Genomic DNA, 27,137 nt, shown 5'->3' with positions numbered 1-27,137 from the left:
ACCAAGAAGAGGAAGTTGATAGCAATACAATGATCTAAACACGTTTTTCACCCTAACAAACTGTGCTCTCGTTCAGACCATTCTCAGTCAGGTGATCACCGACGGGTGTCTGTTGCCTTCAGAGGTAAACTCTCAGGTCTACTATCCCTGTGCCTGCATTCCTGTCCATACACTGTACCTCTGTCCTGTTCACCCTCCCAGCAAAGGCCACCTCCTCCACCTCCTTTCCCCTGTTTGAGGCGTGGAGTCCCTCCCTGGTAACACACTCAAGGACGTTGTTTTGGCAATATTCTTTTTCCTGACCCATCGGTTTTTCCTTCTCCGCTGGATGTGTCTGCCACCAGTGTACCAAATGCTATGTCATCTCTTAAAGCTCCAAAGATCTTTCTCTTGATCCCACTTATTCTTCCAGCTGCATTTTCTCTCCCTTCCTTTGTAGCACAGTCCTGGAGAGAGGTGTCTGTAATTGTTCTGTCCAGTGTTCTCCTCCAATTCACTGTGGACTCCACCCGAGACCTCCACATTGCTAGAGCCAAGGGTGGAGTCTCAGGACCTGTGAGCGCTTTATGCAACAGTTACTCTTTTCTCTCTGAAATACTTTCTTCCCTTGGCTTCCAGGATACCAGCTTTCCTACTCTGCCCAGGGCGCCTCTGTCTTCAGTGGTTTCTTCTCACCTCCAGGATTTTCCCCTGTGGGGATCCCTTGAACTTCTTTTCCATCTACACCACTTCCCCTGGTTTTCAATACCATTTATATGCTGAGGACTCCCCATCACAGCTGCTCCCTCCCTGGACTCAAGACCTGTGTAATGCAGGGATTTCTTTCGACCAGAAGTGGCGTCAGGGTTAGTTCAAAGTAGAAAGCTTTGAGCTGTAACAGATATGGAAAGAACTCCCCTTACCTGAATAGAGCAGCTCCTTAGGAGAGTCAGCCCTCCCATGTCTCCAGGCAAGGAGGTGACCGGCTGACCTTGGTCACTGGGACATTCGTCCCTACCCCCACCCCCGAAAGAGTTGTTTAAAGAAGCCTCATCAGAGCCTTCCACCCTTTGAAGCTTCAGACCTTTCCCCTGCTCTTGATTAAGCTGGTCTATAACCCTCTCCCTCTAGCCTTCTGGGGAGTTGCCCTGGGTAAATAACTCCTGCAGCCCTAATAAATGTTCCCCCTCTTGGCAATGAATTTGCAGGCCCCGATCACTAGGGCTGAGATGGGCAGAGGGTAAGAGTTTCTTCCAACAGTAACGTCCCACTTTGAGTTCTCTCCTTGGTTGAAAATGGGCCTCTCACACTCGCTGGGTCCCGAACTCACCCCTGACCTCCAACCCTCCATCCCCACGGCTCCTGCTCCCACCGCCCCGCAGCCTCCAGCTCCGTTATGACTCCCTTGCTCACCCACCAGCTTCGTTTCAACTTCTTTTCTGCATCTTATATTTAGTCTGTCGGCAAATCCCATCGCCTGTACCTCCGAAGATGTCCACAATCTGACGATTTCCCCCCAGCTCCACTGTTGCCAGTCTGGGTCCCCACCACTGTCCTTTCTTGCCTGGATGATGACAGTAGACGTGACACTGTCTTCTCATTTGGCCCCTGCTCTGTGCCAGGCTACTCTCTACACCTCAGCCAGAAGGATCTTGTTTAAATGATCAGATCCCTTTTCAGCATGAAATTCTTTCACTTAAGAAAAATCCACTACATCTCAATCTCTCCCATTGATTTCTCTCTCTCTTTTTTCTTTTGTTCAAAGCAGAATTCTCTTAAAAAAAAAAAATCCTAACAATGGCCCCCAAGGGCCCCTCACCTCTTGGCCTCATCTCTGCCCCTCTCCCCCTTCCTGTTTCTAGAACACCCCAGGCGCTTGCCATTCTCTGTGCTTAGTACATTCTTGTCCCCACCTTCAAGTGTTTCTTCGATGTCACTATCTCAGGGAGGCCTTCCCTGAGCAAGCTTTTAAAAAATTACAGCACTTCCCTCCTTCCATCTTATGTTTTGTTTTCATTTCATTTATTACTATCTCATATGCAATAGAATTTGTTCATGGTTTGTGTCTCTGCTAAAGAAAGTCAGCCCCACCAAGGCAGGGATGTTTCTTTTGCCCATATTGTACCCCTAGCTCCTGCAACAGTGTCTTCCACTTAGTAATGACTTCCGTAAGTACCTGTTGAATGGGAGAATAAATGAATATATGAGAGGCAGGGCCCTTTCATGGGGCGGTGAGAGAAATTCTGAGATGCTGATAGCCTGAACTTTGCACTTGCCTTTCTCCTGTTCTCCTAGGAAGACCCTGAGAACGTGCGGTGTGTGCGCAGTGTGAGACCCTGGGGGTATGGCCGTGAATAAGGCAGAGCTACATCCTGACTTCTGAGTTTAACTGTGTCTTTGATTTTGCCCTCTAACTGTAATAGTGAATCTCTCGTCCGCAGCAGAAGACAGAATGGCCTCCCAGTAGCGTCATAGCTGTAATCTGAACATGTTCACACAGACATGGAAAAGCTTGGTGACTCGCACCGTTCTCCTGTCTACCTTTGTGTTCGGCCTGGCTTTCTGCCTCCTCTAGGCCCCTTTAGTAAGTAGCATCGGAGCCCTCGAGCACCGTACACACACGCACGGCACGTGTGCATGTGTGCGCGCGCACGCACTCGCACACGTTATCTTGCTGTCCCTGCCTGGAAATCTTCAAAGGAGTTTTCTTAGTATGGAAAACGAAGTACAACGGACTCTTGAACAACAAGTGTTTCAACTATGTGGGTCCACTTATTATATGCGTTTCTTTCTTACTTTTTATTTATTTTTTAAGTCCTCACTCAAGGATATGTTTATTGATTTTTTAGAGAGTAGGGGAGAGAGAGGGAGAGAGAGAGAGAGAGAGAGAGAGAGAGAGAGAGAGAGAGAGAGAGAGAGAGAGAGATCAGTTGTCTGCCATAGGCACCGTGACTGGGAAATAACCCGCAGCCCAGGTATGTGCCCTGACTAGAAATCCAACCAGCCCCTTTTGGTGTCCAGGACGATGCTCCAACCAACTGAACCACCTGGTCAGGGTGGTTTTTTTTTCAATAAATATATTGAATATTATTTTGGAGATCTGCAACAACTAGAAAATACAGATGAACTTTATGATTCCCTTAGTAACATTTTATTTTTTCTAGATTATTTTATTGTGGGAACACAGCATATAATACATATAACATACAAAATCTGTGTTAATTGACTATGTTATCAGTAAGGCTTCCAGTCAAAAGTAGGCTGCTAGTGGTTAAGTTTTTGGGGAATCAAAATTTATATGTTGCTGACATAAGGAATGCCTCCAACCTGTAGAGAATTTTATGAGTTTATTTGAGCCAAACTGACAACACTTGCCGGTAAGTAAAATCTCAACAGGTTGGGAAAATGCCCCAGAAAATGGCAATTTTACCACTCATGTTACACATCAGAATCAAAGGGGAATTCATAAGGGGTTCTATGAAATCCACTGATGATAGATTGGGGAGGCAGGAGGAAGCATAGCAGGGGAAGATTGGATAAAAAATAAAATGGAGAGGTGCATACTTCTTTTACATAGGTGGGAATAAGACAGTCAACAGTTAACCTTTACAGCAGACAGAGATGGTATGTAGGGGCACAAGATAACAAGGAGGAGTCCTGAGGTCTCGTGTTCTGGTGGGAGATTGTGCCCTGAGGGGTCTGGATAAAGGGCCTTATCCTGACATTCCAAAGGTGTGTTATACTGACGTTCCGAAGGTAAATTGCCATAGACATAAGAAGACACTAGAGAGGGCCAGATAAGGTAAAGATTGACCTTTGTCAAGGAAGATACCAGCCTAGGACATGACTACCCCCCTGACTTGCTTTCGGTTAGCAAGTTTTCATTGCAGACCACCCTACTTGGTTATTTTAAGTCTCTGGGTTTGTAAGGCCCACCATGCAGGTCACCCCTAAGTTTGTGAGGTTTAGTATGTGGCCTCTTTTTGGTCCACAACATGGATTTCGATTGTGCGTGTGTGTATGTGCCCCTAACTCCCACGTTGTTTAAGGGTCAACTATACTCCCTCCCAACTTCCCTTTGCCAACAATATACAAAATAGAGCTGCACGATTACCATATGTCCTCCATGTATAATAAAGTCCTTTTACAGTATTTTCAAGTTATTCCCTTTCCCTGCCATCACTGCGACCTAAAATATCTTGCTTAACGGGATGAGGGCACCATCAAATTAAGACAATGTTGTGATCCACTGGCATCCCTACTTCCTGCTGCAGCTCAGCCTTCACATTGTGTTATGTGCATTACAAATAGTATATTTCATGCATTGTGTTTAATAGAGCCTTACTTAGCTCTCTACGCTTTTATCCTTCCCCAGCTGGAATTCTGTGAGTGCAATCACTGTGCAAAGCCCTTCGTTCCCATCGCAAGTGCACCCCCCGCCCCCCTCTCCCGCCCCCTCAATCTAGACCTTAGCGCTTTTCCTCGGGGTCCAGTTAAAATTTCCTTTCCCAAGAATTTTCTTGGGGAACATCTTGCTCCAACATCATTCTCTGATTCTAAAAGCCTTAGCCATTCCTGATGTTTCACACTCTGCTGGACTTGTTCATATGTTGCTTTCTGACACTTTCTGCTCATTTCCTTGATTTTTTTTTCCTTTTAAGAGGCTCACATTGTTTTACTATTTCGTGTCCAGAAGAGATAAAATTAGCGATTTGAGAAGCAATTTAGGGATAAGCAGTTGACTTTTGAGGTTTAAATTGCTGGTTAAAAATTAGGTGCTAATTACTGATATGGGTGGAAACCTTTTACTGTGAAATACACATGCCCCCGCGATGGTTGTTACGTGTCTAGTCACATCTCTCTCAGATGCATACTCTACTTTTGCATTCTTCTTGTCATGTAGTTATAATTGTGATTTTATTTGGGCACGTGATTCTTTGTCGTCTTTTGGCTTCCTTCCACAAGCCCTTCCAATGTTGAATTTGTTCGTAACATACGTGTGGAATGGAATGGCGATGTGGGGCAGGTGGGAAAACGATGGGCCACATCAAGTAACTGTAGGTCCTTACACATTTAGTCATTTGAAAATATGATTAAAAAAATATAAAAAACAGGATTTCTCCAGGCTTTTAACGCCACCGTGCATCGCTGACCCTGTTTTTCCGAGTCTGGCGTCTCCACATGGGGCCCCAGTTCCCACGGGTGAGCGGCTGTCTCGCCTTGTGGCTGCACCCCATTAAGAATAAATTTGGAGCCGCCGTGGCCGCACTGCTAGATGAAGCAAAAACGGAGATCGCGTCCGGGACGGAATCTTCTTCATTCCTCCGGGTTGCGACAGGTTTACCCCACTTGTCGCTTCTAAGCAACCGAAAACGGCTGCAATCCTCCCAACCCGTTCCGGGGGCGTCCCCACGAGGCCAGGGGGCCACGCTCATTCCGGATAAATGACTTCTAACGGGGACACGTGCTTGGAATCACAAACCCTGGCAGGATCCCAACAAGGCGCTCTGAGCGAGGAGCCGGAAGGAACCTGGAACGTCGCCCTCGCCCAGGTTTCTACGGCAATGGGCACCGCGGGCCGGGGGCATCGGGGACCGGCCGAACGGGCAGCAGGCGACACAAGTGCCAGGCGGGGCGCTCGGCTCGGGCAGGGGCGCGTGGGGCCCGCCGGAGCGCGGGAGGGTCGCGGCGCCTGGCCAGGAACTAGCCGAGGACCCCGGAGCGCGCCCCGCCGACACGCGGGGAGGAGAGCGCGGCGGTTGGAACCGTTACCGCACTAGTTTCGAACTGGTTCAAACTTGGCGTGCGGCCCCGCCCCGCCCCGCCCCTCCGGCCCCGGAACTCCGAGGCGGCGGTTCCCGCCAAGCGCCGCGAGCGCGCCGTCCCGCCCTCCCGCCGGTTCCCGCCACCCCTCTCCGCTCGCTTCCCGCCCGCGGCCCGCTCTCGGGGCTCCACAGGGTCCCCGGCCCCTTCCTGAGAGGCGCCGAGCCTTCAGTGAGAGAACAAAGAGCCGGCGCGGCGCCTCTACTCGCATGCCGAGCGGCCGCTTCCCTCAGCGCCCGCACGCGCGCACGCGCACGCGCGCCGCCGGCCCAGCCCGGCCGAGTCCCGCGGGTGCCTCCGCTTGGGGCTGGCGCGGCGCCTCGGCGCCCGGCAGGCCCTGTGATTGGACGGGAGCCCGCTCGCGTCCCGCCAATCGGGGCGGCGCTTGGTTGGACGGGGGGGCCAAATAAAAGCGATGGCGATTGGGCTGCCGGGTTTGGCGCTCGGTCCGGGAGCGTCCGACACCCACTGGGACGCAGAAGGCGGTGGAGCCCCGGCGGCGGCGGCGGCGGCGGCGGCGGCGCGCGGGAGCGGCGCGGGCCGGGGCTCAGGTAACGCGCCGCTGTGGGGCGGCCCGCCGGCCGGCATGGCTCTGGAACCGGGCGCGAGGCGGCGGCGGCGCCGGCGCCGGGACCTTCCCGCCGCCGCTTTGCCCGTCCGGGTGTCGCCCCGGCGGGCTCTCCCTGGGCACCGCTTTTGCCGGAGGGATGAGGGGACACCGCGCGAAGGGCGCCGTGAGTCGGGGCTGGCCCTCGCCGGCCCGCCGGCGGGCAGTGCCGCACTCCGGAGACCGGAGGCGGGGGCAGGGGCGGGCGCCGCCGAGGGGGGCGTGCGGAGGGGGTCCTGTCGCGTGCCCGCCCCTCCGGAGGCGCGGGGCCGGGCCGGGGCGCTGGGCTGTTCGGGGCGGGCTGGCCGCCCGAGCCCAAGTCTCCTTTGTGTGGAGCGCCGGGTGGGACGGGACACGCACAAGTTGGTGGGACCTCGCCGCCGAGTGAGCACTCAGACAAAGGACGGACTGTGTCTCGGGGGAACCCGGCGCGGGGAAGGGGCCGTGACTCTGGGGCCTGACAGCCGGCGGGAGGGGGGCGTGCGGGCGCGGGGGGGGGCGGGCTCGGCCGCACGCCCCCTCCCCTCGGGCGCGCGGGTCGGCGGGGCCCGGGGCGCGTGCGGGGACGGGACTCCGAGTGGCCGCACCTGTGACATTTCCCCCGGAGCCGCCCGAGGACCGCGCGGCGGGGCCGGACTGCCTCCGCCCGCCCGGCCGGCTTTCCGCTCAGTCTGGGGGGAGGGTCGAGCTGCTCTCCCCGGGCTTGGTTTTGTCCGTTTGGAGGGCTTCCCATCGAGTTCCCGCGCCGTCGCGCGGCCCCTCCAACCGCCGCCAAGTCTGTGCCACGGGGTCACTTTTTGAAAGCGGGACGAATCGGGAAGCACGATATTTTGGGAGAACTTGATGAACTCACGCCTAGGGAGTTCCCACTTTGTAAAGAATCACGATCTTAAAAAAAGGAAATTTACTCGCCGTTTCGGCCAACTCGATCATCTCTGAGAATGGTGACAGGTGCTCAGGAAACCAACTGTCACTTAAGTCAGCGACTATTGCCCCCAGGTCCCTAGGGGTCGAATGAGGATAAATACGATGGTAGAAATAGTCGATCGAAAGAAAACGCCTATGGCAGGTGTGTGTTTAGACGGTCGGGTTAGCAGTGTCTTTAAGTTAATTGGTCTCGTTCCCCCGGACAATAGCCTCGGCGGGTCAGAAAAGACGCTGCAGAAACGTCCGTTGCCTAAGAAATGGAACGTGTGCATCTGTAAAGCTCAGATTCGTTTGGACATAAACATCTGTCGTTGGTGTTTAAAAGTGTTTGACGACAAGGTTTACCTTCTAGGTTTCAAAGGTCACGAGTTAAATTTCATGGAACAATTAAAAAGTGGGTAGTGAACACTGAAGCTGATACAGTTTTAACTGGGTGGGATCTAAGGGTCTTGCGTTTGTTTCCCAGTTCTCTTCATTCACGAGCATTAGCAACTGTGTCGCGTAGGAATAAAATGCGGGACAGATGACTGGTTTATTGGTAATTTTAGTTGCAAGAAAATGAAAGTATTTAAGATACATTTTACGTCCTTCTCATAGTCTCTGAAGTTAGGAATAGATAGGATTCTAGTCCAGGACATAAGGAATCCTGGAGGTGTGTTAGGGAATGTAATATCTAAAGTCCTAGAAACACTTAGGAGAATGCGTCTGAGATTCTAATTTTTTGTTGAAAGTGAATATATTCAAAGGAAAGGAATTTAGAACCACATGGGCACTCTTCTGATTTGCATTGTTCTGTCGGGTGAAGATTTAATGTACACCTAATATCTTACGGTTTCATAAAAATGGAGACAAAGACATGCAGTGTGAAGGTCTTTATCACATACATTTTAGAGTTGGACCCAATTGAACAGACATTGCAGGTGCTGACCCCAGGGCTGAGATTGTTAAATAATGTTTGCATTTCAATTACTTGCCGCTAATTACATATTAAAGAGTCCTGTGGATAATCTTGTCCATTGTTATGAGATGAGATAGAGATGCGGATTTTGGCAGAAATTTGACTCTTTTAGGCCAAGAAATTAAAATTTTTTCCTTCTTGTGTATTCTGCATTTGATAATTACTGTCTTTGTACTTACCACGAGATATATTTTTAAGTCTTTTTTTGGGGGGGGGAGGAGTTAGTTTAAAAATTAGTTCAAAAATTTCTTTCTGATTGAATTGAGAATGTATTTAGGTAGTTAAACTAGCTGTGATTAAAAAACAAAATCCACTTGTGATTTAATGTAGTTAGGCAAAAAAAGGTTCCAATGCTGCTACATCAGCTTTGACTTGTATGCATGCATAAGTCATTATCTTTGTGTTGACCACTTAAAAATTTTAGGCAAATTTCCCCAGGAATGTGAATTGATTTCTGTATTGGCCTAAATAAACACTGATTAAGAAAGTTGATCCACTTCTTAAAAACCAACAACAAGGAAAAATTCCGTAAGGAGCTAACGCAGCCTGGGGTCAGTTAGAGATGATTTATGGATTTGCCTTGGAAGTCTATCAGCACAAATGATGAAAACGTTGTCTTTGAATTATGAAGGATTCTGTATGGTCAGGTGAAATCTCTAGTTTGGATGAGAGCCTGCGTGGAGAGGAACAGCTCATTCAAATCAGAGAAAGGTTTGGGGTCGGTCGACACCTTTACCTTCCCGAGGCCTTCCCTGAATTCTCAGGCGCTCTCATAGTCCTCAGGGCTTTGTTCATACTTTCATTACAGCGTGTATCGAATTGTATCGAATTGGATTGTAGTCACTTGTTTATGCAGCCGGCTTCTTCACTACACTAAGCGCCTCAAGGCAGAGGCTTTGTCCTATTTTTTTCTGTATACCTGGTAGTTGCAGGAGAAGCGGGGCTGAATAGTTGAATGAGTGAAGAGAATATGAAGAAATGTAGGGAAACAATTTGACAAAGGAAGTTGCAAAGAAAACGGTATATTAATATCTGTGTAGGGAGGAACTTGGGAAGGTGTGTTTTTTCCATCTTGGAGAGGCAGTGATTACAAAGAAAAATAAGTGTCAAGGTGAACAAGTGTGTTTCAAGGTTTCTTCTAGTTCTGTTGCTCTGTGATGGAAACTTGGATATCTTTTAGGTGCAATTACTGGTATTCCTGTTTGGTATTTGAGTCACCTGGATAATACCTAGCATATAGTTTTCGCTTAATTGGTGGTACTGATAATCCTTGTACAAAAATATAAGGAGGGGAGAGGGGTTGAGAGCAGTAAAGCTTTTAATTGCAAGGTGTCTAGTTACAATGGATGAGTTCTTTTTTGGTGTAATTAATTCGAGGTAGGTTTTGAAGCTAAAACAGAAGGAAATAGTGCCAGCCAGTGTAAATACGGATCATTTATTGCGACACTCATCATCATTCTTTTAAAATGATATGATAAATGTAGATTAGCAAATCCAATAATCTTTCAAAAGACATAGCTAATAAGTTTCTGAGATGGTTGCACTGTTCCATATCTTGCCACCGCTCCACTACTTGGTGCAAAAATAGGACAAAAACAAAGTGAAAAGAAGACGTTAAAGTTGCCTATATTCGCCAGATACTTTATTCATTTGTTTGTTTTTTGTTGTGGTAGCCTTCGCATCAGATGCTTTATTTTTAATTCTTTTAAAAAATTACCCTATATCCATTAACAGATGAATGATATACACATACAATGGAATATAATTTAGTCATTAAAGAATGAAGTTCTGATACATGCTACAACATAGATGAACCTTGAAAACATTATAAGCGAAATAAGACAGACACAAAAGGGAAAGAATTGTAGAATAGGCCAATTCATAGAGACAGATTGGAATAGAGGTTACCAGGGGCTGGGGCTGGGGAGGGCGGTGATGGGAAGTTAGTGTTCAGTTGGGGCGCAGAGTTTCTGTCTGGGATCATTGATGAGAATGTTTTGGGCAAGGATGGTGATGGCTGAACGACACTTCGAATGTGTTTAATGTTACTGAATTGTAGACTTAAAAATGGTTAAAATGGTAAATGTTATGTATATTTTACAATAAAATAACTTTTAACAAATCACTCTGAAAACTTACAGACAAGGCAATTGCTGTCCTGAGGGGTAAGAACTTGCTCAGGACTGTCCAGCTAGGAGTTTGCACGCAGGACCCATACTTAAGTTCTGTGTGACTCCCTGCTGTCCTCTGGTCTCCTGGATGATTCAAGTCATACGGTTTCCAAGGTGATAAGGCTGTATTGGTTTATTTGAATCAATCAGGAAGTTTTATGTAAAAGTACATAATTGTAGTTTTTGGGAGGTGCAATCTCGCGCAAAAGGCGTCTGCGGATATCTGTCTTAGCCAGAGCTGTAGTGGTGTGCACTCTAGGCTGGGAGGACAGTGTTCTTTCTTTCTTTTTTCTATTTTATATCCTCACGCAAGGACATGCTTATTGATTTTTAGAGAAAAGGGAAGAGAGGGAGAGAGAGAGAAACATTGATGTGAGAGAAACATGTCTTGGTTGCCTCTCTTATGCACCCTGAATTGTAGGGGCCCCAAACTGGGGTCAAACCTGCAACGTAGGCATGTACCCAGATCGGGAATTGAACCCACAGCCTTTAGGTTTACAGGATGATGCTCCAACCAGCTTCATCCAACCAGCTGAGCCACAACAGCCAGGGTGGGAGGACAGTATTTTAAGAGCATGGTTGTTGGAGTTGCTTTGCTGGTGTTCCAGCTCCTGAGCTGTGAGGTTGCAGCCTAGGTAAGTTGTCCTTGTTGTCTGAGTTTCCCTGTCCATAACTTAATCACAGTGACAGCAGTATTCATTCTGTAATGTTGTTGAGAGGATTAAATGAGAGTGTGTGTGAATCCTTTAGCACTAGCACTACACCTGGGACAAGGTGTTTGATAAATGATTTTTAGTTATTGTGCCAGTATTGTTTTTATGAGTTGATGTGTTTTCTCATTAACAGAACTAAACACTTTTCAAGTGTAAATATGTGCTTAGAGCCTGTTAAGTAAAGAAAGTGGTATTATGTATGCTTTATCTACTTGTTTAAGAAATGTCTCTTGGTTAAATACAAGTATTATGTGTTCAGTTTAAAATACAGCAGTCCCTCTCTATATCATGGTTCACTTATCGCAGCCTCACTGTGTTGCGGGATTTTAAAAAATATTATATTTAATTATTTATCGCGGATTTTTCGCTATTTCACAGGATTTTGCGGTACTGTATGTGTTGTTAAAGTGACGTAGGTTTAAGAGTGTAGAATATATTTAAGAACATAAGTAGTGTTTATAAAAGTGTGGAAAAGGTTAATAAGAGAGTGGGAAAGGTTAATAAGGACTGGGAATGGTTTATAAGTGTGTGGGAAGGGTTTATAAAGCCTTGAAAGATATATAAATACTAAAATAAATGTAAGGTTCCTACTTCACGGATGTTCACCTATCGCGGGGGAGAGGGGGTCTAGAACGTAATACCCGCGATAAGGGAGGGACTACTGTACTAACAATTCAGATCTTTATAAAGTGAAACCTTTGGTGATTCCTGTGGTCCCATTCACTATCCTTAGCAATTCGGTGTATATTTTTCCTGAACTTTTCAGTGTATTCAAATGGATATGTATTTATACATGTTTTACAAAAATGGGATCCAGGTGTTTAATTTAAAACAACTTTTTTTAGGTCAATACAGAGAGCTCTGTCTCATTAGAAAATAACTGGTGTTTTGTTAGGGCTTGCTCTGTGCTCGGCACTCTTAAGTGCTTTCATTTATATAGATTCTGTAATAACGGGGTGCGGAGATTGGGGACCACCTGGTCAGTGGTAGAGGAAGGGTTTGGATCTGAGCACTTTGGTTTCAAAGCCCTGATCTCAGCCTGCTGTAGTTGGTTTTTGTTTTTGTTTTTGTCATGTCTGAACTGCCTGTGATTTTAGCATTTCTTAGTTGTAAAACTGCAAAGAATCCCCAGAAGAACGTGCAAGGACGCTGATGGCGGCGCCACGCCAGCCTGCAGCACTGCTGCTGTGGCCCTCGAGAGAAAAGGTCTGCTGCTCCCTGCGCTGAGCTCTCAGGCTGTGTCGTAAGCGGGAACTGGAGCATTCCAGTCCCTACGAATGTGTCACCCAGTGGGCCACCCCTCTGTGACGGACGTGGTGTTCTCTGCTCAAGAGAAGTGAGCACATATAGCTGAACTTTGGGGGGCAGCTCTCTACTGAGTATGCACATTTCAAGTTTTAATAGATGTCAGGTTGCTTTCTAGAAAGGTATGCATTTTTTAGTTAAAAAATCGGCTTCATCGAAGTGTAATTTATATACACTAAGTGCACACATTTGAAGGATGTAGTTTGAAGAGTTTCTGACAAATGTGTACCCCTGTGTAGCCATCGCCTCGGTCAGGATAGAACACTGCTGTCATCTCAGTTCTTTTATGGCCCTTCGGTCATTCCCTCTCAAATGCCCATCAGGTTTTTCCTGTTCAGTAATTCCATATAAATGGAGTCTCTTTTGTGATCGGCTTTTCTCATCTAGCAGGTTTTTGAGATTGATGCTGTCGCTTGTGTTAGTATTTCTTAAAAAACATTTCTGAGTGTTCTTCCATCGTGTGAGGATACTGTTCCTATTCACTTACCCGCTGATGGGCCTCTGGGCTGTTTCAGTTTGGGGCTGTTACTACGGCGGCTGCTGTGACATTTGTGTCAGTCTTTTGTGGACCATCTTTTCATTTCTCTTGAGTAAACACCTTGTAGCTGGACTGCTGGGTTGTGATTTAACTTTATAAGGATAACTGCCAAACTTTTCACAGGTGATCGTGCCATTTTGCATGAAGAGTTACAACTTTGGTTGTAGCTGTAGCAGGACTTAGTGTCTCCATGCCTTCCCTGGCACTTGGTATTGCCTGTTTTTTAAGTTTTTGCCACCTAATGAATGTTAAGTATCTTATTGTGGTTTTAATCTGTACGTACCAGGTGATCGATCAGTGATGTTGACCATCTTATTTATTGATTCGAGAGACAGAGAGAGAGAGGCAGAGACAGACATAGATGTGCTGTCGCACTTATTTGTGTGTTCGTTGGCTGATTCTTGTGTGAGTCCTAACTGAAGATTGAACCTGCAACCTTGGCGAATTGGGGGCAATGCTCCAACCAGCCGAGCTGCCCATATAGGGGACGTTCAACATCTTCGAAGGGGCTTATTGGCCATTTGTACACACTTTGGTCAAGCCTTTTGCCCATTTTAAAATTTGGATTTATCTCATTGAGTTGTAAGGGGTCTATGTATATTCTGAGTATACACTGTCCATCAGATTTATTGCCAATGTTTTCTCTTTAATTTTCTACATTAATTTTGTGTATTTTTGATAATGTACAGATCAGGTTAAATACTGTTAACTACTGGAAACATAATTGTTTAAATTCGGTTAAATTATGTGAAAGCAGACTTATTCTTAATCCACAAGTCATTTAGTTCTTAGTATAACAAAATGTTGTGTTTGCAGAACCATGGAAATGAAAGTGGTATTTGTATAGATAGTATTAGGTGTGTGGCATGGGGAATTTTTTAAGTTTAGCTAACTATTTTTGGAAGTGATAATATTTAGTAATTTTTTTACATTTTCAATTTTGGGTAATTCAGAGCTTTTCATTTATTAGTGAATAAAGTTTTTCTTAAATTTTTTATTCATAGGACAAATGAGAATATTTTAAGTAAAATAAAACTAATCTTGATTGTAGAATCTGGTGTGGTGATAAAATTGCCAAGCTTGGCCTTCCAATTTTGACAGTTAAGTAAAATCTTTATTATATAAGACAGATGGCTTTTCAGGGCATATATACTTGATTTCTACATACTATTTTATTTCTACAGAGTATCGGTTCTTTTGCTCATTACCTAATTTACCGCCATAATAATTTTTATTTTTATTTTTGTCGTTATACAAGTAATATGTGATCCCTTCTCCTTGTTTAATGAAGGGGAAAAAAAGAGCTCAAGCCTTTCGGTGCCCTGCACCACCCCAGGTGATGGGTCCTGTCATTGCCCAGCTCACCCTTCCCAGGCCTCTGGGTTCAGGTAAACTCTTGAAGCTCTCCTTCCAGGTACTCGAGAGAACAGCCTAAATGCTCCTGACTAGTCTTATGTCTGGTAGTTTTCTTACAGCTTTCCCTGTTGAACTCGACTGATCTTTTTACTGGTCTCCAGGAAGCTCCACATGGCCTGCCTGGGCTCTGTCCTCTTTCTGAAATATCTTCCCTGCAATTTTAGGGTTTCAAGATGTTGTTCAGCCTGTTTGGCTCCAAACACCCCTCCCCCTCTCCCACCCAAACCAGACAGCTTATCTCGCGCTTAGAAACACAACACAGCTCTTGGGTTTTTCTCTCTCCCTCTCCCCTTCATTTTAAGCTGTTTTACTCATCTCTATGGTCAAGGTTAGAAAAGTGTTTTGCACCTAGTGGATAGAAGAAAATGTTTGTGACGTTGAGTTAGGACCAGAGCCGTGAAAACTTGGGAGAGTTGTTCCTGAGCAGCAACTCAATGAAAGATGATTGCAGCAGCACTGTCACCCCTAAAGCAGAGCTTTTGAGATTTTATCAAGTGAATTTTGCAAGGCTCTGCTGTGTATCACCCGGTGAACTTTGCTGCCTGCTGTCAGGTACTGTTCTAAAGTTTTAATTTATATCCTTAGTATAATGATTGAAGTCAAAGAGCGTGAACTCAGATGATGGAAAACATGAGCAGAAAATGATTCTTCAGACTTACCTAAGCCTGATCTTTATCCCTCAGTTGCATTCATGTGAGCTTAATTCATACATAGCATTATCAAGATGTCTAGTAAGTTTTTAAGAAGTGTCAGGAAGATAAATATGACTATCAATTTTAGTGCCTTGGTTTTTGATATCAAAGACCATCTGAGAAGTGCTTTGTAAGCAAAACACAAACATTTAAGAAAATTGTTTGATTTCCTTTAAGCAGCTTTTGTATGTTTTTGATGCCATAGCCTATAATGAAATGTCGCTATATTTGTAGAAACATGACTACCTACCATGTACCTTCAAATAACAGAACTGTCTGCTATTTATTGAGAACCCGCCTTATGCCCAGTGAACATGCAGGCTCAAAAGCAGACATTTTACTTTTGAAATTTGTTGAAAATCATGCATTCTAATTTAAAAACAAATACTATATGTTATTTCCTAAAGGAAAAAGATATTAACTGTCCTTTGACTATTGTAAAAGATTCTATTAAGATGAACTTTATAATTTTTAAAATCCTCACCTGAGAGTATGTTTATTCATTTTAGAGAGAAGAAGGGGGAGAAAGAGAGAGTAAAACATTAATCAGTTACTTCCTGTATATGACCCAACTGGGGACTGAACCTGCAACCTAAATATGTGCCCTGATCGGGGATCAGTCTGCAACCTTTTTGGTGTATTGATGACGCTCCAACTGAGCCCCCTGGCCAGATTGAACTTTATAACTTTTTACTAGTATGTATGCATAAGTATCCTTAGGTGGCAAAAGGCTGTAGTGTGAGTATCCTTATTTATAAAATTTTGATCTAAAAAGTTTTTATATTCAAATAATATAATAATGTAGGCAGAATTTGCAAAATTAGTTAAACCCTAATGGGTACTATGAGGTATGTTGTCAGGTAAAGTACTTATGGGTCAGGAAACTTTGGGAAATACCCTTGTAATCAATAAGGGCTTTTAAATGGCAGAAATGTTGCTTCAGCAGGCCCAGAGAAAGGAAAAGGTGAGTTGTCCCCCTATGCCCTGGAAGTAGTTGGGCGCCTGGAGAGAGTCTGTCTGCCTGGAATACAGAGCTCACGCGATGCTACAAAGACCTTTTTAAAGGGTGACTCCCACCAGCAGCTGGATCCTGTGCAGAGAACATCAGCACTAGGCTGGGCTCTGGGCTGGGCTCTGGGCTGGGCTCTGCTGTTCAGCTGGTTGTACATCCCTGGCAAGTAGTTTTGTGGATCTCATTTTCATCGCGTTCAAAGAGTACATCTCTATTTTGCAGATACAGAACGCGTGGTGAGGGTAACTTGTCCAGGTCCATACAGCCGGTAAGACCCACGTCTCTTAGGGGTTAGGCTTTTGCTACCTCGGGTCCTTTTTATCTCAAATACGAGAATGTGAGATGCTTGGTTTGTTACCCACTTAGAACGGTCTCCCTGGAGAGCTGGAGAAATGTTGGACTTGAGTTCACATCACCGTCACAGGTGATTGTGAGTCTCCCTAGCTGATGTTTAATTGACCAATAAAAACACCTAGTGCTGATTGTACGCCTGTTTTTTATCTCTAGTTTCTGCATTATAGGCATAATAGCACCTTAAAGATTTTTAGGACTATGATGAATATGACTAAACTAGCTTCGTAAACAATCAAATTGGGATATTGTGTTTTATAATAAATATATATTTGGGATTCATCTTGTTTGTGAGACAGCTTTTAAAATCCTTGGAATTTCCAAAGTGATAAGAGCCAGCCATAAAGGTGTCTTTTGATATTTGTTAACAAACCCTTTTCAACCACACCTGACACATGTTAGTGACGTTACTTCTGGAATTTAAGGAAGGAACCAATCTGATGAGGGGGCTGGACCTTTCAGCCCCCCTCCCTCCACCTCCGGGGAGGGGAGAAGGACGAGGTTGAGCTCAGTCACTAAGGGCTGTGCAAGCCTCATCAAACCCAAAGGGGTGGGGTCTGGAGAGCTTCCGGGTTGGTGAACGTGTGTATATGTGTGTGTGTGTGCTGGGAGAGCAGTGAGCTTAGAGCGGCTGGAAGCTCCTTGCCCCTCCCTTAAGCATCTCTTAAACCTGGCTGGTCTGAGTTCTGTCCTTTTATAATTAACCAGTAAGGAAACTTTCCCTGAGTTCTGTGAGCCGCTTTAACAAATGTATGGAACCCAAGCGAGCGGGTCATGGGGACCTCTGATTCACAGCCTGACAGAAAGAAGCACAGGCGGCAGACAGCCTGGGTTTAGGATTGGCATCGGAAGTGTGTGTGCTGGGGGCTGGGCGGGGCGCGATCCTGTGGAACTGAGACCTTACCTGCGGGGTCCCACACCGTCTCCGGGTAAACAGTGTCAGAGTGGAGTGGGGTGTGGGACACCAGCTGGCGTCCAGAATTGTTTGGGGTGGGATAAACTACCACACATTTGATGGCCGCAAGTGTCGGAAGTGAAATACTATTCAGTAGTACTGTATGTAATGTAATACAAATGAGAACAGTCGAGTTTTTCTTTACACAGATCTAGATTGGATAAGTGTGTACTTTCTTCCTGTAAAATTTACTCTTGTAGGTAAAGAAATAAAATCTTATTTTAACCGTTGTCTGGAGTCACGTGTCTCCACTCACAGCAGCATGTAACTGAACAGCTAGCTGTCCCATACATATTTTCTAGAAAAGAAAATTCCCTCGTACTAGTTACTGGTGCCTCAGTCTTCACCTGTTAGGGCTGCTCAAATAAGTCGTGAGGTCCTCTCTCCTTTACCCTCTAGAAGGAGACACTGTCCTAGTGAAAATACCAACTTGTAAATCTAGACCACCCAGCAAAGTGTCATGTCTTTTCTTGGCCCCAAGTCAAGGCATCCTAAGTGTTAGTGCTCATGTTAGCCCTCCCTTTCCTCCTCTGCCACACGGAAGAGCTGGGACTGAAGTCTCTCCTGCCTGAAGACGTTAATGTGTGTCTGGAAACTGCAGGGAGGTGATGGCAGGGGGTTATATGGCTGCTTTCCCTGTAGTGGGTGAATTCTTCACGGAATTTTCTTAGGTAGTTGGAGATCCAGAAATGTGTTTCCTCAGGGCTTATGTGACAAGTCATTTTATAGGAATAAAATATTTCATTAGCTAATATATTTGGTAAAACATTGAGACATATCATTGATTGTGAATATGCTTGAAGGGTTTGATGTTTTCTGGTACCTCAGCAGTATATTTGTGGCAGACCCTAGGTAAAGGACAATCATGGAAGGCTTGTGACTCATAACTGCCCCACTCCCTCGACTTCCATCTTGTCCTGAAACGATGACCATTCTTAGTGAAAAAGTGAACTCCAGGGCTGAGGTGAGCCGGAGAAGTTTCTGAGGGTCTCAGTGAGGTGTCCGCAGGTTACAGGAATGGCAAGCGGGCTTCACCCCCAGTGGCATCCAATAAATTCAAGTACCGAGACTAACAGATAACAGGCTGTAGGGTGCCTGGGCATTCCGAGGGGTCCTGGGGTTAGTAGTGTGAACCCATTTTTGATTCTGTCATCAGAATGGAGAGAGAAAATTAGGTCTTATTTGGGGATTTGAAAAGAAGATCAGTGTACAAGGCAGCAATAGTAGGTCAGCAGAATTACCCACGAAAAGTCCCTAGGAAGATGCCATATCATAAATACTTTCTCTTGAGGTCCAAAGCCAGCCCATGTTTCTCTAGTGCTGTCAGCAGTGATGTTGGACCTCAATTCCTGAGTTCAGCTAAGGCGCTCGGAGCCAAGAACTCCAGTGCAAGAGGACGCTCATAGAGCTCTCTTGGTGCCCTTTCCAGTGAACTACAGCCGCACCTGCTGGTTTCATGACAGCTTCCAAAGCGGTTAGGATCAAGGGCCATATTTGATGGGGTATTCCACTCAGGAGTCCCCTTCCCCTCCAAATGGCAGCTCGGGCGCGCAGGGTTAGAAAGGCATATTCGGAAGCGGTGTAGAGGGTTACCTGTTCCCCTCGTCCCGGTTCAAGGGCTTGGGTGAGAGCAATGCGTTCAGCTCGCTGGGCCCAAGTGCCCGGTGGGGGCAGGGAGGTGGGGGCTTAGCCAAGTGACAAGGTAGGAAGAGGCTGCAGCAGAGCCAGCCTTTCAGAGCCCCACCCTCCCCTTTTAAATGGCTTTATAAAAGTCCTCACCCGAGGATGCCTTCTGACTTCAGAGAAGAAGGGGGAGACAGACAGACAGAGAGCGAGAGGAAAACATCGATGTGAGAGCGCAGCATTGATCGGTTGGTTGCCTCCTGTGCACACCCCAGCAGGGAACCAGACCCACGACCTAGCTATGTGTCCAGAACGGGGATGGATCCTGCAGCCTTTTGGTTTACGGGACAGTGCTCCAGCCAACTGAGCCATCTGGTCAGACTCCCTTTTCTACATAACTACTCCCATCAGTGAACCATATATATATATATATTTTTTTTGTTTCTTTTAATTTACAGAGAGAGGAGGGAGGGAGGGAGGGAAACACTGACCTGGTGTTCCACTCATTTATGCATCATCGGTTGGTTCTTGTATGTGCCCTGGCTGGGGATCGAACCCGCAGCCTTGGTGTATCGGGACAATGCTCCAACCAACGGAGCTACCTGGCCAGGACCCATATTTCTTCTGAGTTGGGTAGGGACTGCTTCTGTAAATCGGGCCGGCTGAAACAAATCTGGCTTATGACCTTGGAGCAGGAATGGATTAGCTCGGGTTCGCTTGCCGTTGGTAATAAGGTGGCCAGGTGGAGGGTGTGACAGACAGATACTGTCATGTCTGGGTTTTCTGTAAGATAGATTGGTATTTGAGTAGCTGGCTAACAGTGACTCAATGAGACCTCTTTAACCCTCTGTAAGAAGGTGCCTATTTGATGGGGAGCGGGTAATTCTAAGTGCATCCGGCTGGAGTCTGAAGTCACCCTCTATTAATAGAACTGCCTCCGGTAACTGCCCGCTGGCATCTGGCGGTCCCTGGGCTACGGGGTCTAGTCTTAGAAAGACAACCCATGGGCTGCGTGGTGTTCCTAAGGGTCGGGAGTGCTACCTCCTGTTTTTGTGTAACGAATACTTGGAAGGGTTTGTCAATAAGGGGTGGAACCTTGGTGAAGTCTAGTTTTAGTTTTTCAAACACTGGTTGCTGTTCCCCTTCCTGTGTCAAGGGCTCTAGGTCAGTTCCTAATTTTAGAGCCTTGTGGAAGGGGTCTTGCTGATAGCCTGTATTCTTAATGTCCACAATCTGCAGTACCCCGTTAGGCCTAAAAAGGCCATAGCTGTCGTCTGGGAGTGGTGGGTAGGGCGCGGTAACCCTTCAATTGCCTGTACCCAGTAACGGGAGAGGCTTTGTTCTCTAGGAGTGAGAATTACGCCTAAGTAAGTAGCCTCCTGGGAGACTGACTTTTTGTCGAGCACTTTGTAGCCATGGAAGGCTGAAATTCAGGGTCTTGGGACTTCTGGGGGGGGGGGGGTGGAGCAGATGAGCGGGGCAGCTACATACTGGAGTAGGTGGGGATAGATCCTGGAGGTTGCTGCGGCGGGCCTGAGCAAGTAAGAGGGGGCTCTCCCAGAATCCCTGGGAAGGCAGTCCAGGGTAGTTGGTGGGTCTCCTTCCCTTCTGGGCTGTTGTACTTTCAGAGGCAAAAAGGCATTGGGAATCTGGGCGCACCGCAATAAATACAGGAGAGTGCACCTTTGAGATCTAGAACTGAACACCAGGTGCTTTGGGTGTGATTGTCGGGAAGCGGTCTGGGGTAAGGGTGATTTTCGTGGAGTGGGATTACAGTCTTGTTTATTATTTGGAGTTCCTGGACTAGCCTCTAGTCACCACTGGATTTTCTCATGACCAGGACAGGAGTATTGCAGGGGGACTGCAAGGCCTGAGGAAGCCGTGTTGGAGGAGCCTGTTCATAAGGGGCTGAAGGCCTCTTCTTGATTCTGGCCTCATAGGGTATATTGCCTTTTTCTCGGGCAGTTAGTTGTTGGGGTCCTTTAAGTAGATCGGGACCAGGCTAAGTCTAAGCTCGTCTAGATATTTTATCTGCCCAAGCTTCAGGGTTTACCTGGGGAATTATTTTTTACCTAGTTTGTTTTCTTCCTTAGAATTTTGAGGGTCCTGAGGGGACAGAAGACTATAAAATTTGGTCAAAACTCTTGTTGCCCCTGGAATGTTGATTAGCCTCCTAGTTTTTCTCAAAGATCTTGCTACGTAGAGGGCTGGGACATTCAGAGATAACTATAAATTGGTAGGAAAATAGGAGGCCCTCCCAGTGGCAGCAGTTTGTGGCCAGAGCTGTCTGTGGGTCTGCTCACCATCTATGCCTACTACCCGGCGAGAGGCCAAGGGTAGGGGCCCAGATAAGGTCGTTAAGACTGAGATTGTAGCTCTCGTGTCAATGGTCTTACCTGCGACTCCGGAAGTAGCCCTGGGCTCCATTCTGTGATGTTGATGTTCTGTTCGGGAGCAGACTGGTGCCCAAGGCTCCTTCCGTCTAGGGCCATAAGTAGGGGACGGGTCCGACCCAGGATCCCTGCAGTTCCTGTGGCAGTCCCTTCTCCAGTGCCCACACTCATCGCAGGGGCTGGGATGCTTACCCCCGTGGGGACACTCCTTCCAGTGTCCAGGTTTTCCACAAATTCTGCAGTTTCTTGGAGGAGGTCTCCTTCCAGGGCACCCAGGGCCCGCTGTACCTGAGCAGCCAGATTGGAGTGTGGCTAAGAACAGCCTGTCCCTGGTCTTTACGTCTCTCCTTCAAGAGGAGCCTCTTCTGCTTCTCTAGGTCCCAGGCAGGACCCCTGCCTGCTCTAGCTCAGCTGGTTGGGCGTTGTCCCGCAAAGTGAAAGGTCACTTTGATTCCTGATCAGGGCACGTGCCTAGGCTGCTGGCAGGGCCTCGGTTTGGGCGCATGTGCGAGAGGCAGCCCATCGATGTTTCTCTTACGTGTTAGTATTTCTTCCCTTCCCTTCGGATGAGGCTGCTGTGGGGAGGTCTGGGGGAGGGGTACAGAGCCCTACAGAGAGCTTTTGACATTTTCTCTGGACATCAGGGGTGGCCTGGGTTAGAAATAGGTCTCATAAGGTCTTCCGGCAGGATGGCTTTCCTAATGTCTCTAGGGTGCCGTGGGATGCTCCTGTGGGCCATGACTTACAGTCGTTGTCTTTGTGTAACTAATGGGTTAGATCGACTCTGTTTTTCCCTCTAGAGGGCACACGAAACAGTGGTCTCGGTTCCAGGTTCCATGAGGGGCGTTTTAGTCCCCTTAGGGGCTGGTGGCTGGTACAGCAGTCGTCCCTGTAGGGGTTTGGGGGGGGGGATCTGTCATATGTCAGTCATCCCCGGAATGGATGGCAACCTCTACAGTCTGGTCTCTCCCTTAGTTAAAGATTCATTAAGGATTATAGTGGTATATCCCTCCCGGTTACGTCAAGGTTTTGGATTAACCCTCGGAACTTTTCAATGTATCTGTCTTCTGAGAATCTTCCTAGGTCCTGTTGAATCTGTTGTAAATCTTCCATGGAGAAAGGGACGTGCGCTCCGACAGGGATCCCCGTTGGCTTCGCTACTTCTCGGAGAGGGCAGGGAAAAGCAGGTGCGAGAGGCCCCGGTGTGGTGGGTGGAGTGGGTTGGACTCCACGGGCTCTCACCTCCCGAGTAGCTTCAACCCTCTTACAGTCTTGGTCTCCCTCCCTGGTTGGCTAATACAGCCCTGAGGACTGGCGCTGGGTCACTAGCCTTTAGAGCGTGTCCCTGGACAAGTCAGTTGTCTAATCCCAGCTCTGTGGGAGGCTCTCATTTATCTGGCGAAAGGTTTTGTTGAGACTCAGAAAGCCACCAACGAACAGCTGCTGTTCACGGCTTCCCTGGCTGTAGGTCCGGAGAACGGAGGTTGAGAGCACAAAGAGGCGGTGGGGAGCCGCGCTCGCGGCGTGGACTCAGGGAATAAGTTAGAGGCAAAGGGAGAGTCCCCGGGGTCCGGTGCCGGGGCTTAGCCCGTGGGCTGCCGCAGCCCACGGCTGCTCTGGTACAAGTCTCGCAGGGACCCTTAGAGTTTAGGAAAAAGGAAGGAAGGATAGATGCCTGAAGAAGGAAGACGCAGGCGAGCTTTAGAAGGCTGCCTCCCGGAAAGACAACAAAGGCTATCGGAGTTACAGCAGGATGTTGGAGGACCCCAGGGTGTTCGCGAGGCCGCCTTTTAGCTGGGAGGGGCTGACGACTTCTTTAAGCCGCCGACCTATCAGAGCCTGTGCTGCCCTTGCGGGGCTCCTGTCATTGTTTGGGGTTGTGTGAGGCTATTCTCCAGCCCCTCCGTGGGTCATGTAAGGGCATGCTAGGGGAGGAAGGGTCACCCTGGGGGCAAGGGCCTAGCCTATAATAGTTGTTTTCTCTAGTTTTGCCCTTTGCTAGGCAGCTGGGACTTTCTGCCCTGGTGACATTCTGTACCTGGCCTATTGTTCCTCTGCTGGTGTCTGCCTACCTGCTACTCTATCAGTATGAGAACAGGCTACTGTTCTTTTGAACAGAGTTGTTGGTTTGTGCTTGGGGGCCGATGATGTATGAAAAATGCTTATCTTTTCGCACTAGGGTTGCTAAATACAGGAAAGACGCGGAGCAGGTTGCAGGAGCAGCAGATTCCTGTTGCCGAGCCTCATGCTCACTTACACACATACGCCAGCTGGCTGCAGTCGTAGGCAGGTTCCTCGTGTTTACTTAAATTGAGATTCTCTTAACATTTTGTTCAGTGTGTGTAGATACATTTGTGTTAGGTGTTGGCTTACTTGAGGTATAAGACTTAAAATGGACTTCCTAGAAGGAAGAAAATCTGGCATCGGACTTACCTACCTTTTCTTTCTGTTTGCTGGTATTAAGTGGAGCGCTGAGGAAATGTTATGTGTCTCATGGCTCACCCTTGAATTATAATGAGTTTATATCATAGTTTTATCTTCGTCTCGTTCATAATTTCTTGTTCCATTTCTCTTTCAACAGTGTCTCAGTACACTGAGTATATACCTAATAAAATGAGAGGATTTAGTTCATCAAACAGATTAGCATAGTTTTCAAAAACTTTAACCTCTAGATGTCAGTTTAATTAACATGTTTTATATATTCGTCAAGCAGATTCTTTAATAAAACATTTGTGATTGATCACTTCTCCAGTTGATGTAAATTTAAATGGCCATTTCATTTCTTGGATTTGTCTTTGTAAAGCTGATAATTGAAATAAGCATGGGAGTGCTGGTCAGTAGACTGGTGAACTTGTGAGTTTAGTTTACTCTTCTGCTGGAAGGAGGAAAGTGATCTTATTTTTGTGGAGAATCCATCACTGCAGTCTCCCCACTGTTACTTTAACAACAGTCAAGTTTATGTTTTTCTAGCATTCGTCTAAGATCGCCACATTTCTGTCATTTTCTGGTGCCTTTTAACACTGCTGTGCTTTTTTTTAGCACTACTTAAACCAGAGCTACAAATATGATCGCTCTTTCTTTTCTTGTTACTAGTCACTGATGCATCTGTTTCCCAAAGACTCCGTGAAAGTGAATGCTGTTCATAACGCTTTCTCCTCGGTAGTCGCATGTACGAGGGACTGCTAAGGTGAGGCACTTAAGTCCCCTGGTGTATCTCACATGGCTGTGTCTTCAGAGGATTGAGCATTTTCTCAATGCTCCGTGAGTTCTTACTGACAGGGTGATAGTATCTCTGTGCCTGGCTTTCCAAGTCCCTGCTACTGAAATTGCAGAAGTTTCTTCTACTAGCGTTTTGCAGGTCGTTTGGGTTGAATGTTTAGGTCCAGTGGCTGTTGCGAGCTTGTGCCTTTTTGTCCTTTCCCTTCTTTTTAAGTAAAAACCAGGCATTCTAGGGAGTGAAAGGTCCCTGGAATAAGGTCGCAGTTTATCTTTCCGTCATGGGGGTAGGGTGGAGTGTAAGTCTGGGGAGCTGGTTGGGAGAATGGGGTGGTTTGAGGCAGCAGGAGAGTCAGAGGAGTGGCGGCGGCTGCTGATGAGACCTGACAGTCCGTGGTGAGGGTAGGACGATGGGTGGGGCAGGCAGTGTGCTTAGAACAAGCTTTGTTAGGCGTGAGTCTTAGTTTGGTCAGATGTATGGCAGACTATCATTTGGATTCTGCAGCTTGACAGATAAGCAAAGGAGCCCTCATTAAATATTCTTCACGTAGACTTTTGTTTGCTTTTTTATTTTTTTATTTGCAAGATTGGTGGTTTCTAGGCTTTCATTCTTGTCCTAGAAATATATAATTTTACAATATTGCCTGTCCTAGGCTTTCTGCTAGACAACTGGAAAGGTGCAGAGTGTTATGATTTCTGATTCATATGGTTCTGGATAAACTTATGGCAGCTGGACTTAAAGTGTGATCTGTGGACCTCAGGGGCTCTGTGATGTTAGAACTATTTTTGTAGTAATACTGAGATGCTATTTGCCTTAAATTTTTTCTTTTTTTACTGTGTTGACATATGCACAAATAAAAAGAATGGTGTGTAAAACCAGTTGGCACCTTAGCACTCAGAGTAAAAAAATAATTTTTATTTGAGGGTGTCTTTGATAAAGTAATAAAAATATTAATTTTACTAACAGTCCTGAGTGCACACATTTTTAACATTCTGTGCAGCAAGACGGGAATGTACATAAAGTGCTTCTACCGCGTACCCCGAGACATGATGAGTCTCTAGCTAAAGCACTTAAGCAATTGAGTGGCAAGTTATATTCACCGCGTTTTTCATGGAGGACATCATTTTTACTTAAAAAGGGTGGGCAGACAAACTATGATTATTCAGACTTGGGTATTTGGCAAAACATTTTTCAACAAAGTGAGCCTCTCATTTCAAAGGGGGAACAAGTGATGTTTTCTTGCTGATGATAACATTTAAGCTTTCAAGCAAAAATTGGAGGTTTTGGAAAACTTGGATCTGTCACTGTGAGCTGGACAACTTCCCAATAAATACTTAAAGACTGCTGATGAGATCAGTGGGTTTAATAAGTATGATGTTTTGAAATATGTCTGCTTCTGGAAAATCTGCATGTCAGTGGACCAGTATTTTTCAAATAAGGAATGATGATGTTATAAAATCAGGCGTGGGCTGAAGATCTGTTTAAAGTGAATAGGCCGATGAACTGGAATGTAGCAGAGTAGAAGTTTATTGATACAGTTTCAGATTCCGTATTGTGGCCAATCTTTTAAGAAACTACCATTGTTTATACAAAGTAGTGGTTGTCTTGGAAAAGCACTCATGAGATTCTGCTGCAAGGTCAACTAGTCACTTTCTCATAGAACAGTTTTGGTGTAATATCAAAGCATGAGGTAAATCCACAATTACCCCAAAAGGCTGTTCAGATACTGTTTCCGTGTCTAGCTAAATATCTGTTGAGAATAGATTTTCTTCATATTCTTCAACCAAAACAGCATATTGGAGCAGATTAAAGACTGAAGCAGATCAGAGAATCCAGCTGTCTTCTATTAAGGCAGATATTGAAGAAATTGTTAAAAATGTAGAACAATGCCACTCACTGATTTTTTTTTTTAAAGGAAAAGAATTAAAAAAAATCTGTTACTTATATTAACATGTAATTGGCTTGCATTATTTTTAAGTGAGCTTTTGTTTTAATAATTTCTCAGTTTTTAATTTCTAACATGCCAAATATCGATAGATGTAGCCCAGATAAACGAAAGGGGTCCTGAGAACCAGAATGCTCATGAATGGTGTATGGTGTTTGAACTTTCTACCCATTCTGTTTGTCTGTGCGTGTAAGTGCGTGTGAGTAATGTGTCAGTCTGGATCATTAGTTTCAAATGTTTTGTCATCAAAAATAATTTCTTTTTTGGTCTCATGGGTACATCTGGCTTTTTTATTTTAATTTTTTAAATTTTTATAATTTTGGAGAGAGAGGAAGGGGGTGTTAGAGAGAGAGAGAGAGAGACATCTATCTGTCGCTCCACCCACTCATGCATTCATTGGTTGATTCCAGCACGTGCCCTGACTGGGATTGAACCTACAACCCTGGTGCATCTGGACGGGGCCACAACTGACTGAGCTACCTGGCCGTCTGGCTTTTTAATTTAGGTTATCC

General features: G+C 46.2%; 1 protein-coding gene across 3 annotated transcripts in view; it reads left to right on the top strand.

Annotated features, from left to right (window-relative positions):
• The first annotated feature begins 6,286 nt into the window (after positions 1–6,286).
• Positions 6,287–27,137, top strand: part of EZH2 (enhancer of zeste 2 polycomb repressive complex 2 subunit) — a 64,435-nt gene continuing 43,584 nt past the window's right edge. For all 3 annotated transcript variants that reach the window (XM_090287634.1, XM_090287631.1, XM_090287636.1), the window contains exon 1: positions 6,287–6,353. The gene's annotated coding sequence lies outside the window, so the exon portion shown is untranslated. The remainder of the gene's footprint in view (positions 6,354–27,137) is intronic.

This window comes from Furipterus horrens, unplaced genomic scaffold (assembly GCF_987537825.1).
Source record: "Furipterus horrens unplaced genomic scaffold, mFurHor1.1.pri manual_scaffold_9, whole genome shotgun sequence".
NCBI classification, from domain to species: Eukaryota; Metazoa; Chordata; class Mammalia; order Chiroptera; family Furipteridae; genus Furipterus; species Furipterus horrens.
The sequence above is the reverse complement of the archived record's forward strand: the minus strand, read 5'-3'. Positions and strand labels throughout refer to the sequence as shown.